This window comes from Musca autumnalis, unplaced genomic scaffold (assembly GCF_047663935.1).
Source record: "Musca autumnalis isolate F117 unplaced genomic scaffold, ASM4766393v1 scaffold_2, whole genome shotgun sequence".
NCBI classification, from domain to species: Eukaryota; Metazoa; Arthropoda; class Insecta; order Diptera; family Muscidae; genus Musca; species Musca autumnalis.
In genome coordinates this window covers 118,425,848-118,444,808 of record NW_027411755.1, presented here as the reverse complement: position 1 = coordinate 118,444,808, position 18,961 = coordinate 118,425,848, and positions in this window count along the sequence as shown.

Genomic DNA, 18,961 nt, shown 5'->3' with positions numbered 1-18,961 from the left:
TACAAATTTGTGCAAGTCCAGTAACTTTCGCATTGTACTGTAGAGTAAACGAACAACTTCCAGTAACAATTCGTACAAATTTTGAGTAAACGAATACACATACTGAGAACTTAAAAGCAAACTTGCAAGCAAAATTTTCCTTGTAAGAATTTGCAAGTTTGATTAGCTGATTTAAATTCGAATGTTATGTAGTGGATTTTGCAATTCTTGACAAAAACATAAACAAACATTTGGTAATTAAAATAATTAAAGATAAAAAAGAGAAGAGATAACTAAACAAATTATGGAAAACGACTTATTTTGTAAAATAACTTATTTTGTAGTTTGTGATGATTGTTTTATTTCTAATAGCCCATTTAGACTAGCCGTAAATCCTCGATTGGATTTAATAAATCCAGTACAAAGCTCATTGCATTTAGATATACATTTTGGAGGATTTAAATGGCAGTCAGCTGATTTTTGTTCATAGTACAATTACCAAGGTAGATGCGTCAGCCCATCTGATCGAATTTGAAACGTCAAGAGAATTTTTTGTAAATTGAGTTCGTCTCAAGAAACATATGTCAAATTACCAATGTATTGTTTAATACTGAAAATGTTAGCACATTATGCTACTAATGCTAACTAAAGAGCAAATAAAGAATTATTTTTATCGAAGTTTGCCCATCTAAAATAAATAAACGAATTATTTTATCGTTTAGAAATCCTAAATATTAGTTTTGGTTGATTAAAATCAACAAATCTAATCCACAAATTCAATTTTCCGCCTTGTTTACAAATTTTTAGATTTTAAATTATTTATTAGTGTAGCAATTCACCGATGCATCTACATTGTTTCTTGTGCCAGCTTGCAACTTTTTGTATTTTCTAGCAACATGTTGCAAAAACAGAGTTGTATACGCGGATTTATGCCAGATTTAAAACAAATCCACTCAATAGGAGTATTTACTTTTGTATGGGAAATATGGTAGATTTTGGCTGGATTTAGCAAATAAAACCTGATAATAGCTCATTTAGACTAGCCATAAATCCTCGACTGGATTTAATAAATCCAGTACAAATCTCATTGCATTTAGATATACATTTTGGAGGATTTAAATGGCAGTCAGCTGATTTTTGTTCATAGTACAATTACCAAGGTAGATGCGTCAGCCCATCTGATCGAATTTGAAACGTCAAAAGAATTTTTTGTAAATTGAATTCGTCTCAAAAAACATACGTCAAATTACAAATGTATTGTTTAAAACTGAAAATGTTAGCACATTATGCTACTAATGCTAACTAAAGAGCAAACATGGTATAAATACACAGGTAGCCGCATCGACAATTGTTGGCAACATAAGATGTCAAAATTTTACATAAATTCAATGCAATTGACACATTATGTTACCATCAGCTGCCATGATAATGCTACCTGTATTATTGTACCATGAGAGCAAATAAAGAATTATTTTATCGCAGTTTGCCCATCTAATATAAATAAACGAATTATGTTATCGTTTAGACATCGTAAATATTAGTCTTGGTTGATTAAAATCAACTTTGTACATCAAAAAAAATTTAATTTTTCCGCCTTGTTTACAAATTTTTACATTTTAAATTATTTTTAGTGTAGCAATTCACCGATGCATCTACCTTGTTTCTTGTGCCAGCTTGCAACTTTTGTATTTTCTAGCAACATGTTGCAAAAAACAGAGTTGTATACGAGGATTTATGCCAGATTTAAAACAAATCCACTCAATAGGAGGATTTATTTTTGTATGCGAAATCTGGTAGATTTTGGCTGGATTTAGCAAATAAAACCTGATAATGCGCTAAATCCGGCTAATGGTGTCATATCTAAATGGGCTATTACACTGGTAACCCTGATCTCAAAAACAATTGTTTAGTCCCGGGCCACATTAGAGTAATTTCAATGAAATTTTGATCTGAAATTATGCGTCTATAGATCGAGTTCCATAGAAGAGTAAAATCATGAAATTTCATAAATTTGCATATTTGCATTTTTGCAAAAATTACAATGATGTTTCGTTGAAAAACATTATTTGCGATTTTACTGAGTAACGAGTAGAGATGGAAATTTGCAATGTAAGGCGAAAATGGTGTGCTAGGCGAGCACAATTCAGCGCAATTTACAAAATTAAAAAATTATTATTTGTTTCGAAATGATAAGGTTTTTTCATTTTCAGCGAGTAACGAGTAAAGTTGGAAATTTCCAATGTATGGACGAAAAATTGTGCTCGGTGAATCCAACTCAGCACAAATGGATGTGCTGATGGAATTTTGCAATGTAAGGCGAAAATTGTGTGCTAGGCGAGCACAATTCAGCACAATTTACAGAATTAAAAAGTTCATATTTAAAGGGAAGCGATAGGATTTTTTCAGTTTCAGCGAGTAACGAGTAAAGTTGGAAATTTCAAATGTATGGACGAAAAATTGTGCTCGGCAAAACCAACTCAGCACAAAAAAGATCATCTCGATATTTGCATTTTTGCAAAAATTACAGTGATTTTTCTTTGAAAAAAATTATTTGCGATTTTAACGAGTAGAGATGAAATTTTGCAATGTAAGGCGAAAATTGTGTGCTAGGCGAGCACAATTCAGAACAATTTACAGAATTAAAAAATTCCTATTTAAACGGAAGTGATAGGATTTTTTCAGTTTCAGCGAGTAAAGAGTAAAGTTGGAAATTTCCTATGTATGGATGAAAAATTGTGTTCGGTGAATCCAACTCAGCACAAAAAAATCGTCTCGATATTTGCATTTTTGCAAAAAATACAGTGATTTTTCGTTGAAAAACACTATTTACGATTTTAACGAGTAACGAGTAGAGATGGAATTTTGCAATGTAAGGCGAAAAATGTGTGCTAGACGAGCACAATTTACAGAATTAAAAAAATCTTATTTAAACGGAAGTGATAGGATTTTTTCATTTTGAGCGAGTAACGAGTAAAGTTGGAAATTTCCAATGTATGGACGAAAATTTGTGCTAAGCGAGTCGAACTCAGCATAAAAAACATCATCTCGATATTTGCATTATTGCAGAAATTACAGTGATTTTTTCATACAAAATACTGGTTTTTCGAAATTACCATATCTTGAAAACGGTTAGAGATATTGAAAAAATTTGGCACAAGTTGGCACAAATTGAGTAGAATTCAGCACAACTTTTGTTTTTTTCGAAATTCGAAAATTGCAATTCTATCGTATTTTCGAAAATATCGGTTTTTTCGAAAATGGTAGGAGATATCGAAAAAATTTTTGCGGCGCAAATGAGCACAAACTGAGCACAATTCAGCACAACTTTTGTTTTTTCGAAATTCGAAATTGCAATTCTGTGATGTATTCGAAAATATCGGTTTTTCAAAAATGGTACGAGATATCGAAAACGGCACAAACTGAGCACAATTCAGCACAACTTAAATTTTTTCGAAATTCGAAAATTGCAATTCTGGCGACATTTTTTTCGAAAAAAATGTTTTGTCGAATATCTCAGCCATTTTTTCGAATTCGAAAAAAAATTTCGGCACAAATGGGCACAAACCTAGCACAATTCAGCACAACTCAACTTTTTTCGAAATTCGAAAATTGCAATTCCATCGGATACCACATCACACCAAATATCAAATAGCATCAGCATCGCTAGCAATATATTTGTGAAATTTGTTGCTACGTGTTGCCGTTGTTCATTGTTGCTAAACATATTTCGGAGAAATTTTAGCAGGCAAAGCGTTAGCATTTTAAACCCTGATTTGGTCACTTAAAAGCTTGTTCTAGGTGCATCGGCATCGGTGCATCCCGTCTTGCTGTGCATTACATATGCTCTGTTCCGGAACCTGCAAGAAGCTACTATTGTTTACTACGATAACATATTTTCCTTTTTGTTTTTTTTTTCAAAATAGTCTGGCTTAATCCCATTGTTGTTGTTTTATTATTTTAAAACAACTAATTTAGTAGTGGAAAAAGGTTTGGCATTGTTCGCCAAGGGGTAAGGCAGGGAATACTAGTTTCGATCCACGCCACTGGATCTCATCAGTTCCCTTGTTTGTGGATATTCTCCACCGAAGTTATTTTTCAATAACTTCTTCAACAAGAAACTTTTTATACCCAAACATCAATCGTCAGCTCGAAGTTTGAGAAGTTTTTCTTTGTCAACCTAACACAACTCCGACGAAAGTGTCTACGAAACAAACTAAACCTTTTCCCACTGCTATGTTCGTAGAATTTCTTCGAATGCACATAACAAAATGTTGCTGGTAGCTTAGAAAAGAGAAAACTGGTCATATTTCATAACAAAAACAGCAGAAATAAAAAGAAATTTTGTTTTTTAATATTTAGACGAATATAGTTGAAATAATGTGCAAAAGTGACGAAAATATAGAAATAATCGATTTCGTGAAACACAGAAGCCAGCCAAAACCAAGAACTGGGAGGGAACTTAGAGGAATCTTCTGAAAAAGTACGGCTAAACCGCCCATAATTTTCTTGAAATTGGTCACTGAGTCTTAAATGACTTTCAGAAGATAGAAAATATGCACTAACATTACAAAAAATCGTAAGGATTAAGCCTTTCATAGCCTTGTAACACATCACAAACCATTGGCTTATTTACTTGGTGTAATGGAGTTAGTTTTGAATTTCTAATGGGTACTTTACACGGTATGTTTTTTACATATGAGTTGTCACTTCTCCCATACAATATGTATATGCAAAGTGACAACTCATATGTAAAAAACATACCGTGTAAAGTGCCCATAAGCAGGAAAATCAGTACACCACCAAGTTTCCGGCCTTTCTGTGTACTCCAACACAAAAAGTACAAAGGAGCTTCTAGGAGACATGTATTTATCAATAACTTATGATGTGTTACAAGGCCATGAAAGGCTTTATCCTTACGATTTTATTGTAATGTAAGTGCATATTTTCTATCTTCTGCAAGTAATTTAGGACTCAGTGACCAATTTCATGAAAATTATGGGCGGTTTAGCCGTAATTTTTGAGGAGATTCCTCTACCTTCCCTCCCAGTTCTTGGTTTTGGCTGGCTTCTGTGTTTCACGAAATCGATTATTTCTATATTTTCGTGACTTTTGCACATTATTTCAACTACATTCGACTAAATATTCAAAAATAAGCAAAATTTCCTTTTATTTCTGCTGTTTTTATAATGAAATATAACCAGTTTTGTATGTATCTCTTTTCTAGGGTAGCGTTTTTTCTTAGCGCTAAATTTTAATAATTTGCTACAAAATATAATAGTTTTGCACACAGGAACAAAGATTCTGTTCGAAATTATTAAAATGTATACTAATATTGCAGAAAAAGTTCGATAATGACCTGTTTTTTTTGCAAAATATTTAACAAAAGTTACAAAAACCGAATATTTTTGAAGCATAGAAAACAGGGTTAACAATGTTTTCTTTGTTATTCTCGCTTATAGGGTTGCCATGGATCCATGTTACATGCACTTTTTAATTGCCACAGGACCAACATTTTTTTAAGTATTTGGTTTTTTGGATATTGGGCATGGGCTTCTAAAATACTGAGGTGTTATTATTGGTGAAATTGAAAACCGAATATTTTTGACACTCACTGTATGCATATTTTTACATTAGTGTCTTAACATAAATATAATAAAATAAAATTAACGAAATTCAGGTAAATTTAGACAAAATGATAAAAATGGTTAAACAACATCGATTTCTACCTCACAGTGAAAAGTATGCACTCTAAAAGTTTTATGAAACAAAAAGGATTTTTTAGGGTTTCAACCCTTGGTATGGCATCCTAACTAAGTTTTCGGGGCAAGATATCGAAATTTTTCTCCATTCTTCTTGCAAGGCATATTTCAGGGTTCCCATACTTTAGATGTTAGGATTTTTTTATATTTGTCTCCAAAATACTCCACAAATTATCCATTGGATTCAAATACGGGGTGTTTGAATCACTTATGGACAGTTACATAGCATCCATTTTGGAAAAATATGTGCTTTGTGCTCGGGCTCATATATTGATAAAATTGGAATGTTGTCCCAAATCCCATTTTTTCAGCGCCTAAATTTAAAATTATCCTTTCAGAAAGTTTAAATAATACATCTTATCCTTAATTCCTTCGATAAAGACACGATTTCCTACACCGGAAGCACTCATACAACGCCATACGACAACAGAGTCTCCTCTGTGCTTTACTGTTGAAATTGTGTGTTTGGGGTCCAAGGCTATATTTGCCCTACGACATGCCTTAATTGGTCCATATGACCAAAACAGGCTGCCAATGAAAGCAATGAAGACAACATTAACCTGTTTGGTCATATGGACCAATTAAGGTATGTCATAGGGCAAATACCGCCTTGGACCCTAAACACACAATTTCAACAGTAAAGCACAGAGGAGACTCCGTTGTGGTATGGCGTTGTATGAGTTCTTCAGGTGTAGGATATCGTGTCTTTATCGAAGGAATTAAGGAGAAGATGTATTATTTAAACATTCTGAAAGGATAATTTGAAATTTATGCGCGGAAAAAATGGGATTTGGGACAACATTCCAATTTTATCAATATACATATGAGCCTAAACACAAATCACATATTTTTCCAAAATGGATGCTATGTATGTAACTGTCCAAAAGTGATTCAAACACCCTCCGATCCCCGGATTTGAATCCAATAGATAATTTATGGAGTATTTTGGAGACAAATATAAAAAATCGTAACATCTAAAGTATAGGAACCCTGAAATATGCCTTGCAAGAAGAATGGAGAAAATTCCGATATCTTGCCCCGAAAACTTAGTTAAATCTTTGCCAAAAAGGCTAAAAGCTGTAAAGGATAACAAAGTATGTCATACCAAGGGCTGAAACCCTAAAAAATCCTTTTTGTTTCATGAAACTTTTAGAGTGCATACTTTTCACTGTGAGGTAGAAATCGATATTGTTTAACCATTTTTATTTTTATATCTAAATTTACCTGAATGTCATTAACTTTATTTTATTATATTTAAGTTAAGACACTAATGTAAAAATATAAAAAGGAATGAAATCGCTAGCATTAACCAATTCTTAACAATCGCAGTTTTAATCCTTTCGACCCCAACGTTGCTTATAAGCAACTTCGATTTTTAGCATGGTTTAATTTGAAACTGATGGGATTTTCTCATCAAAACTCGCATTGGTTTGGTTAATTGAAGTTCTGAGAATAAAAAACAACAGCAAAAATATCAGTTATGTGACGACCTATTTATTATGCATTATTCACTATGAAGTCTAGCAAATCGCGCGCTCTAAAAAAATAGTTCATAAAGTTAAGTTAAAAAAAAAAAAATATTTTTAAATAATAATTTTAAAAAACAAATACGCATTGTTTTTACTAATGTCATGTTCACACGAGCGTTTCAATTACGTTGTTCGCCTGTCGAACGACGTACACGAATTAACCCGTTTCCACGACACCATTCGTAATTAACAGAAACATAAACAAAATTTCCTTAATTTTTGTTTCCTTGTTTTCACGAAAATTTGAACAGAAAACACATAAAATATACATTAAATGAATAGGAAAAGCAATAGACTTTCCTTCAAATATATCTTCTATATTTAACTACACACATTTCATTCATTTTTTCATAAATTCTGAATAATTTTGTATTTTCAATATATTTTTATATGTTTCTATTTTCAAAATTAAAGAGAGAGAGAGACATGTCAAAACAATGTGTGTATACAGTCTTTCAGTTATTTGTTTCCTTTTTGTTTCTGATTTTTACGCGAATTTGAACTAATGGACATGAAATGTGTGTGGAATTAAGAAGGAAACACAACCATCTTCCCTCTGCATCTATATAAAACTAGCGGACCCGGCGAACTTCGTCTCGCTATTAAGGAATAAAATTTCATTCAAAAACTCAATTTTCGATTTTTCCAATTTTCCGACTTTTCCAGAGAGATTTTCCAAAATTTTCTTCCGTAAAGACCTTCTCCTCGAAAATACGAATAACTGACAAAAAATTTTACAGAAATCGGCCTAGCCGTTCTCATTTTATGAATTACTATACATTTTTTACACCATTTTTATATATATAGATATTTAGTTCATTAATTTTCATTCATCTTGTTCCTTTTTTCTAAAAATTTTTGTATTTTCAACAAATTTTTCAATTTTGAATTTAGACATGTCATAATTATTTTTTCGATAAATTCTCTCATTTGTTAGGGATGGGACATACTTATTCGTCGTTCAGAGAGTATTTCTAATCGAACAACGTAGAAAAATCGTAGTTCGTTCATAGAATTTTGTGTGGGGAAATAAGTAATTTATTCGTAGTTATGGGTCGAACAACGAATAGAGAACGAACGACGTACCGTGGAAACGGGCTATAACAGGTATAGTTATAAAACAAAAATAGCATTTTCAAAAAATGTGGCATTGTTCCTTTACAATATTTTTTTCTTTTTTGAAGTTGCTTATAAGCAACTTTGGTCCACGGTGATAGTGAAAACCATTGAAATCGAAAATATGAACAAACCACCTAAACGTCTCTGGAAACAAATATACAAGCCATTCCGGAGTTCGACTGAGACAAGTCTTCTGATGAAGAGTGCGAAGATGAAGAAGAAGAGTTTATGTAGAATGGTTTGAACGAAATTTTGGAGAGAGGTGAAGAAATAGAGATCAATTTGCTAGAAGATGTTGTAAAGTATCCAGAGAGAGTCGAGCGTCATGTTCCAGTTCCAAGCGCCGTAAAGTTACTTACCAAATTTGTCATTGGGTGGTATGGGAGAAAAAGGTCGACGTCGTTTTAGCAAGACAGGAACACCTGTGTCAAAGTGTGGTGTTCATCTATGTTCAAATACAAGTAAAAATTGTTTTCTTGCCTATCACACTAAGGTATTATTGATATAATTATGTAATATTATATCAAAAATGATTCTGAAAGAATAAATAACAAGTAATTTGTATGTTCTTATAAACTTGTTTTAATTTATTAATGCCATGAAATACTATCTCCACGGCCCGAAGTTGCTTATAAGCAACTTCCAATATCTGGTTCCCCAATAACTCCCGAAGTTTAAAATCTTCAAAAATCCTTAATTTGGAGCTAACAAGCTTTGCTATCACAAAAAAATAATTTTTAGACATTCGGTTCTGGAGCGTGGCCGAAAGGGTTAATGAAAGAAACTGAAATGCATACTTTTGACTGTGATTCACTGTATGTACATACAGTATGCAAAGTTCATATTCGTACAAACTTCAAAAATGAATAAAATCGTTATTAATTCCATATTTTATATTAAAATATGATACAATTGATGGGGATTACTATAAAGAACAAAGATTTAAAAATAACAAAAGAAATTTTTAATTTATTCCATCATTTAGGTATAGATGGCGCCTGTGTGGGTGGCAAAGTTCGTATTCGTACACCTAGAAGCACTATATATTTGTGGTATTTAAGGATTTTTAAGCAAAATACCACCAATTTTTGTTGTTTTCTTCTTATAGAGTGCCTTTGCTGTAGAAACATGTAAAAATACCGATAATTTAATTAGTCCCGGTCCACACTAGCGTGAATTTCATTAAAAAATTTCATGAAATTAGGAGTTCTTAAATCGAATTCCCCACTACAGCAATTTTATGATTTTACTCTACTATGGACATCGATCTAGAGAGGCATAATTTCATATCAAAATTTCAGTGAAATTACTGTAGTGTGGCCCGGGACTTAAATATTTTGCATGAATAAAAATTCGGACGAAAATCGAAATACTTAAGAAAAATGTGATAGATGCGATTAACTGTGGTATTTTATTCTCGAATTTTGGACGAAAACAGCTAATAGCAGTCCTTCTGCAACAATATTTGAGGTCTCCTTGGAAAATAAATGTTGTCAGCGTTCGGAAATGCAACGAGGCGTAATCCCGGATAAGGTAACGTAAAGTCATTGTTGGTTTCTATCTCGTAAAAATCGCAAGTTCTGTTTTATAATTGGCATAAAATGTATTGAAGTATAGGAATAGGGGTTCGAAAATCTTGTTATGTCAAGACATATCGGAAATTACGAGAAAAAAATAAGGGCGAAAATTTTCCCGAAAATAATGCATTTCTTTAATAGGTTACCCCACATTCTTTCTTGGCAAATTTACTTAATTTGTTTGACATTTATGCATTCATGTAGGACCGTTTGGTAAAGAAATATAATTTTCTACAAATAAAAACCAATGTTTTTGCAGTTTTATCAATCATAACCCTCGTGATAGTAGGCTTAAAATTTCAGTCGCACGGAGACATTATAAAGACTTCTACAGTTTAATTGTTCCTCATAATTTCTCACAGTTTTCGATATAAAATGATTTTCGAAACCCTATTCTAAAACATCAATACATTTTGTGCCAAATATAAGAGAGAAATTGCGATTTTTACGACGTAGAAACCAAAACATGTCTTTGCGTTGCCTTAACCCGGATTACGTTTCGTTGCATTTCCGAACGCTGACAACATTTATTTCCATATAAGACCTTGAATATTATTTCCGAAGGACTGCTATTAGCTATTTCCGTTCAAAAATCGAGAAAAAATTGCCATAGTTAATCGTTTCTATGACATCTTTCTTACGTATTTCGGATGTTCGTCCGACTTTTTATTTATTTAAAATGTTTAATTAAATTATTGTTATTTTTACACTTTTCTACAGCAGAGGCACTCCAAAAGAAGAAAACAACAAAAATTTGTGGTATTTGCTTTAAAAATCCTTAAATACCACAAATATATGTATAATGCTTCTAGGTGTACGAATACGAACTTTGCCACCCACACAGGCGCCATTTATGCCTAAATGAAGGAATAAATTAAACATTTATTTTATTTTTAAATCTTTCTTCGTTATAGTAATCCCCATCAATTGTATCATATTTGCATATAAAATATAGAATTAATAACGATTTTATTCATTTTTTAAGTTTGCACGAATATGAACTTTGCACACTGTATGTTTGTAATTTTCTTGGGTTCATTTTTTTATATTTTTTAGTTATAGCTCTGTTCCTTTACGTGCAAAATCTTCTAGTTTTACCACTTTTTACTCGAAAAGCGTTCCTTTACTTCAGACACTATATAATTCATATGGGAGCAGTTTACAACTTTTACTACTTTTGCCGGTTTTGCCATTTTCTAAAGTAAAGGAACAGACCATATGATTTTCGAAGGTAAAAATAGGCCAAGCTTTTTTAGATCACTAGAATAACTCCAGGCATCTATGACTCTATGAACCGATACACCTAGCGGCTAATGCCGAACACTGTGAGTGGTGTTGTATGCGAATTCCGTATGACGTCATGCTTTGTTGGCTGGTTGATGGCTATGTGGTTAGAGATGGACAGTGGGTAAATACCCAATGTGTAAATACCCGGTAAACTGGGTAAATACCGGGTAAATACCCATTTGTGGGTATTAACAATACTGAATAGTCAATACAACTTCTTACACCCAATTTCAGAGTTTAGGCTGTGAAATCGTTTCAAAATAGAGAGTTTAACAATACTTTAAAAATTGGGGTAAATACTGCCGAACCAATTAACGTAGGGTGCCAAAATTTGGCTGAAATCTTTTTTATATCAACTGAACTCCTGGCATTGAAAATGGGGTCTATGGGTCCATATTTTGACATAGCCCCGATATAACCGTACCTCCCGATTTAAGGGTTTTTTTTATCTATTAGCCTCATTTTACAATCTTTTTGAATGTAATTTAGTACAGTGAGTTCTCAATGTGTATAAAAGGTACCCCGATTTCGAGTATTTACCCACGTGTTGGGTAAAAACTATTTATCTGCCGAACCAATTGACGTATTGGCTCAAATCCTTTCTATATCAACAGAACTTCTGGTACTGATAATGGGGACTTTCGGACCATGTTTTGATATAGCCCCCATATAACCGTACCTCCCAATTTAAGGTATTTTTCCCCAATTATCCACATTTCACAATCATATTGACCGTAATTTAGCACAGTGAGTTCTCAATGTTTACAAAATAACTTTTTTCAACGTAGGTCCACGTTTGTGGGTAGCCTCCATATTGAACAATATTGACAAATTGAGAAAAATGAGACTAAAACCCTTAAAAACATATGAAAGCGTTATTAACCGTTTTATGGGGGCTACAAGAAAACGTAAACCTACTTCCTGATTTTCGGTATTTTGGGGATTTTTGCTACATTTTTTGACCGAAATTGATTTCGCTGATTGCTCTCCGAAACGTAAAAAAATCTCAACTGTTGTTTCTGGTGATAACTTAATAACTTAAATTTCAAGTTTGGGGTTCCCAGTGGTCACAAAATATCACTACTAAAAACCGCCAAAATAGGTCCATATTTGGGATAGCCCCCATATAATGGTAACTCCCGATTTTCGATATTTTGAGGATTTTAGCTAAAATTTGTCACTGAATTACCTGTAATTTCACTTTTGGGGTTTCCAGTAGTCCTGAGGTTCTTAGTAATCAGAAAATATCTCCACCGAAAACTGTCAATATAGGTCCACGTTTTTTTATAGCCCCCATATAACGGCACCTTCCGATTTTCGGTATTTTGGGATTTAAACTACACTTTTTCACCAAACTACCTACAATGGAACATTTGAGGTTCCCAGTGGTCACAAAACATATCCACCAAAAGCCGTCAAAATAGGTCCATGTTTTTGTATAAGCCCCATATAACGGTACCTCCCGATTTTCGGTATTTTAAGGATTTTAGCTACAATTTTGGACCGAACTACCTTTAGTTTGACAGTTGAGGTTTCTAGTTACCACAAAACATCTCCACTAAAAACTGTCGACATAGGTCCATGTTTTGGTATAGCCTCCATATAGCGGTCCCTCCCCATTTTCGGTATTTGGGTATAGGTCCATGTGTTGGTAGAGCCCCCATATAAAGGTATCTCTCGATTTTTGGATTTTAGCTAAAATTTTTGACCCAAGTATCTGCAATTCGACTATTGAGTTTCCCATTGGTCACAAAACTTCTCCACCAAAACATAGATCCACACTTTGATTTAGCCCCACATAATGTTCCCGACCGATTTTTTTGAATTTTTTACCTTATTTAGGTATCAGGGGTCACAAAATATCTTCGCTTAAAATTGTGGACAGGAAAGAAAATAATTATTCCGTTTTACTTCAGAATATTTTATGGTGGCCACTTTTTTGCGTGTTTATTCTATTATCAGAAATAAAGCGGGGCATGAAAGAACAGTCGTACAATAAAACACTTTCTGTTGTGATGTAAATTAAAATTTAAAACTATTGATTAGTAGGACACCCAAATCGTAGCATTAAATAAAAATACTAAGTACGAAAATGTACATCAATATATTGCAACTTGTTGTAACCAACTGTAATTTGCTAAATATTGCTGCAGTCCGTTTGCAAGTGACGACATTATTCGTCCTTTATGGAACCAAACAAAAGTGTGTGAATGTATGTGTCTACGTTCATATGTGCTTCGCTGGGTCCTTTTGGTAAACAAGCTTTTGGCCTTATGATGGTATTTACACTCTGTTTATTGCAATTGTCGTCAATAGGAAAAAAGTTCGTGATTCATAAACTCTTATTAGAGATTTTCGACGAAGGACAAGAGGAAAAACAAGAACCGAAACACTGTTCTGTGGCATTCTTTTTGGAAAACATTAAAAATTGGCATGTACTTACATGTGTACTACTAATATAGTTCACTGGGAATTTTTACTTGCTGCCATGCATAACAATGAATGGACAGCGAATACACTCGAAAAAAAATGTGACTGGCTGGCTCAACGTGGAAACATTGTAAAAAGCTCTAAACTTCATTCTGTACCTGCCACCTGTTTTCTACATGCTCTCAATGGTATGTCAACCTCTCATTAGGCCATGTTTATATTATGGCCTTTTGCAGCATTAGGCCGCCATCAGACCATCTGCGTTTTCACATGTATGACATCAGCTGTTCTGTATATTAGTATACCCAAAGTGACAACATACATGTGAAAAAGCAGATGGTCTGACGGCCGCCTTAGCCTTCTTTTTGAGGATTTATTTGAAATATAAACAATGGAATTGACATTTAAAACCCAGTGGGTTTGTTAAATCCGGTTATATGTACATATACGTACTATTATATTCACAATTGTTTTCCTAAACTCGATGAATTTTATATTCTGGCCTAATAATGAAAACGCGAATATTTTTACACCATATGGTAATTGGATGGCGCTCACGGTAATATCCGAGCAAGATCTATTTAACAGGTCACGTAAGTAGCACAACAACAACTCTATTTTGGCCGAAAATTCTTCAATATGTCAAAATGTTTGTTTACGTTTTCATACAATTTATTCACAATAACAAAATATTTGACAGATTGAAACCAATCAGCTGACCGTTTTACGCCACCTTATAATTTCGTCATGCATCCGAGCAAGTACTGCAATGAAAGCATGTGATTGTGTTGGTGTACTGGAAGAATCTTGATGTAGATTGTCAACCTTATTGCAGTTCTCAGGGCGGCATTCTGACAGGTTTGAATACCAAACTGGCGCCACAAACTAGCTTACCACAGACCGACCTATCGCGTTATATGTGGTCAACAAGGTTTTTTATCTGCACTAGGGATTTGAGGAACTTGTTCCAACATGTCAGCTTGTCGCAGATAGCTGTGGCATGCGCGGACGACGAGAACATGCTGTCGAATGTAACCCCTAGAATTTTGGAGTAGTTTGTGGTCGGAATTCTACTACCATCGACCATGACATTCAACTATGCTCTCACCACTGCCATCCATGTGGTGAACAGAGTTGCCTATTTTGTAGTGCCGGGTATTTGTATATTCCTCGCGTGCCTTTCACAAATGTCATCAGGGAAGGTACCTGACGTCAAGATCATACAATCGTCAGTTACGATCGCTATGCCGTCCGGGGGGACGGAATACAGGAGAGGTAGAAGTTAAGTTCCGGTGATATCACCCCACCTTGGAGAACTCTCTGCTTTACTCTACGGGGCTTGGACTTCTTGTTCCTGAATTCCACGTACGACTGGCGTCCACACATATAATTGATTATCCAACGTTTCTATCTTGGGCGGAAGGTTGTCTGCTCAATGTCCTCAAACAGCGTGGAGTGCTTGGCAGTATCAAAGGCTTTTGATAAGTCAAGCGCCACTATCACTGATCTATCAGACGGCTTTATCTGGTTCAGTCCTTGACAAATATGTGTGGAGATGGCGTGCAGCTCTGTTGTCGTGTTGAGCTGCTTACGAAATCCATGGTGATGATCGGTAACTGGATAGTTATTTCTGACGGTGAAGAGGACTAAGGCCTCAAGGGTCTTTGCTATAATAATATATAATTGTTGCACAAACATCTCATAAGGGACAAGGGAGACTTCTCTCATATCAATGAGTGCACCCCGATTCAAATTAGCTCAATGATATGGGACTTACAGTTTATCGCCGAGTCAGAACAGCGTATCCTTTCATAGCTTCAGTAGCGAGACCATTCTCTCCCATTTTCCAGACTTCGGGAACGATGAGGTTGGCTAGCGACAGGTTGAGAACTTTAGTGAGGTACTCCACTCCCGGCACATCCAGCTGTTTCAGCATTACCATGGAGATTCTATCAGGGCCCAACGCATTGCATGATTTAGCGTCCTTGATGCCATTCCTCGGCAGGAAGAGATATGGCGCGACGGAATACTCTTCTCTTCGTCCTGTCACTCCCGGGGTGCTCGACAAAATGTCGATTGAAATAACTTGCGCACCTCTTCCGATCAGTCAACGTAACGTCGCCAAACGCGACTGATTTCCTACCTTCCTTCTTTCCAGGGTCCTAGAGTTCACTTATTCCGGCTCCAATGTTGCAATTCTTCAGATGATTTAAGCACTTGTTCTGCTTATGCTTATCGACCAACCTGTTAATTTCCAGTGTCAGCTCCCTGACTTTGAGGACACTGGGGTTGGCACGACGAAGCTCATCATGCTCATTTGCTAATCCCGTCGCCTCGACCGGGAAGTTTGGTCTCACTTCTGGTATTCGACCAACAGGTATATGGCGAGTGGCTGATGATGTCTCGGAATTACCGTTCTGCTACCCAAACATCGGAAGGGTTGGACAGTGACAACCTGCTCAGCCAGCACAATACCCCTCTGGCTTGTACCAGCATACATTCTATGTACGGGTTATTAGAGTCAGACCGAAGCGAGATAGGTCTGTATTGAACAGACTGGTGCAAAAGGAAACCTAATCCCCCACCTCCACTTCTGGAGCGATACTTCCTCAGTACGTTGTAACCATAACAACACTGTAAGCTGAGTTGTTGTTGAGCTTGGTTTCCTTCACCGACGCGACCATGATATCCACCATTTCCTCGATCTTACCTCTGAGTCCATTGCAATTAAATTGCAAAAAGGATGCATTTTCAGAGATTGGAACAACAATGGCTGGCGTTAAGTGCTGCGTGTGCCGCGGTTGTTGGGGGTCTGCCGTTTTTCTGTGAGGGTCGTCTTTATGGTTGTACTTGGCTTTCTGTACCGGTTGAATTCTATTCATGAAGATCTTTCCCAGCGTGTATGGGTGGGGGAAGGTTGTATATGGCTGATGAACCGGTATGATATTCATCTGCTCATGAATATGGTCCACTGTTATCATATGAGGCACACCATCCGGGTTTTAAACTCTGGGTTTATTCAAAGATTACAAACAGATTATCATCCTTATGTATTTACTCCTTTCCTTGGGTGTAGAAATACAAATTTTATTTTCTTATACATAGTCGGTTGGTGAACGTTTAATGAAAACACAAAAAAGTGAAACTGCTTTTCCAAAGCATGCCATATTTGACCATGACATTAGCTCTAACCAACAAAATCCACTGATATTCGATGGACTAACACGGTTCGGGACACTTAAATACGACATATGCGACACAGTCACTCACATTCACTTGGAAACTCCATACGCTGTTGTTTACCTTTGCTTCATTTTGAACAAGAAACAGTTGTTCTACAAAACAAATAAAGAAGAAGACGGACGACCCATAAACAATTTGAAATGACATTTTCTGTTATTCAATACGAATTACAATTGGGAATAATTAAATGGACAAAAGTGCCAGTTATAGTTTGGGGTATTTTTGATTATAAAATGTGACATGAAAACGAAGAAAGAGCGTGAATATGTAGAAGCAATGATTGAAGAGTAAGGATCTGAGGATAGGTTGTGGTGGCAGGACATAAATAAAAAAGACAAAATATGAAAAGGAACTCGACAAGGAGGAAGTTATTCCTACTTTTGGGGGAGAATTTTCACAATCTGTAATCGGAAACTTACAGCCAGTTTCTGTATGTCGAAAGAAGAAAGTGTGCGATGGAAACACGCCCAAAATTTAGCTTTCGAAATAATTTTAGCTTTGCCTTTGCTTCAAAACAAAAAACAAATTTGATGTAAAACACACAAGAGTTTGGACATGTTTCATTTGCACACATTCTTCTTTCGACATACAGAAACATGCGGTTAAAATAAATACTGAAAGTTACGATGCAGGGCTTAAATAACCTAGTAACGGTGGGGACCAGCGATTTGCCTCCGAATCACACCTTGTCGTCATCAAGCGATTGTGAGCAAACATCTCCCACAGATGTAGGTGTGGCATATGTACTGCTATGGGTACACAACCTAAAGGAAAAAGGGAGGAGGAGAGATATAACTTGACCTGAACCATCAGCGACTGGAAGCGACCTGGACTCTGAATCCAACAGCAAAATTAACACCACCGTTGTGGTATCACTCAATAAAGAGGATATCCACAAGATGGTAGATGAAATAAGCGAGAGTATTGCAAAACATACAACAAAAAGGGTGCAGTGGTCAGGGCTCAACGACAAACGTTTAAAAAGAAGTAGGCGCGACAAAACAAAGAACAGCAGGATGCTCCAAAGGAGATCAATAATACTCCCTCCGCTTTTTCAAAAGCGGTGAAGAGATAGAAGAGCTTCCCACCTTCAAGTGTCCCGAGCTAACCTCATCAAGACCAACGCAGAGGAGACAGTGCAGATTATCCTTTGGCAAGAGGGTGCAGAGGGTGAGCCCGTCCACAGAATCTTCTTGAACTACTGGAGACTCCGAAAAGAAATCCTGGACCTTCCAGAAGACCACATCCTTCAAGGGCGTTGACCAATAAAATTATTTAGCAAAGAGTACCTCCTAATGTACCAATTGAGCCCACATTTAAACCCTGCAGTCCTCGGGAGATAGTCAGCAATATACCAACTCCTTGGGAAGGTAAAAAATTGTGTGAAAAGAGGGTGGCAGTTTCCTTGTGGTAGAATTTGATGATCTCTCTCAAATGCAGTCAACTTCCACTTGGAAGGGCAAAGATCGGTGAAGAGGAAGATGCAAAAAAGAGTAGCCAGGAGGCCAAACCTCTGGGTAACACCCAAGAGGGAGGCGATTAAATAAGTGTTTCCCAGAAGCCCGCTTGTTGGGGGACCCTTGATCAAGGTCGTCACAATAAACCTCCATCGGAGTGAAACGGCAACACAAACGCTGATGGAGAATATAAATAAGGGTAATACAGCCACAGTGGTGCAGTTTGCACTCAGAAGGTCTGCGGTTCAATCCCTGATTAGAGCATCAAAATTTACGGCGGTGGCAAATCCTCTTAGTATAATGCTGACTTACATTAGATGTAATAATATGTTCAGAGAACACTCCTTTTCTGACCATAGGTATATTATGTTAAAAATATCCAGGCCACTGGCGAACCTGATAACCTTCGGAAATAAATTAAAAACCAAATGGATTATGTTCGGAAAGCAAGTTAAAGATAGATTAGACAATAGACAAACATATTAACAAACAAATTAACCGAGGCAATAGTAAGGTCATTCAAAGATAGTTGTCCTCTTCGAGAAAGAAAATCTGCCTACGAAAAATCCAGGATGACAGGG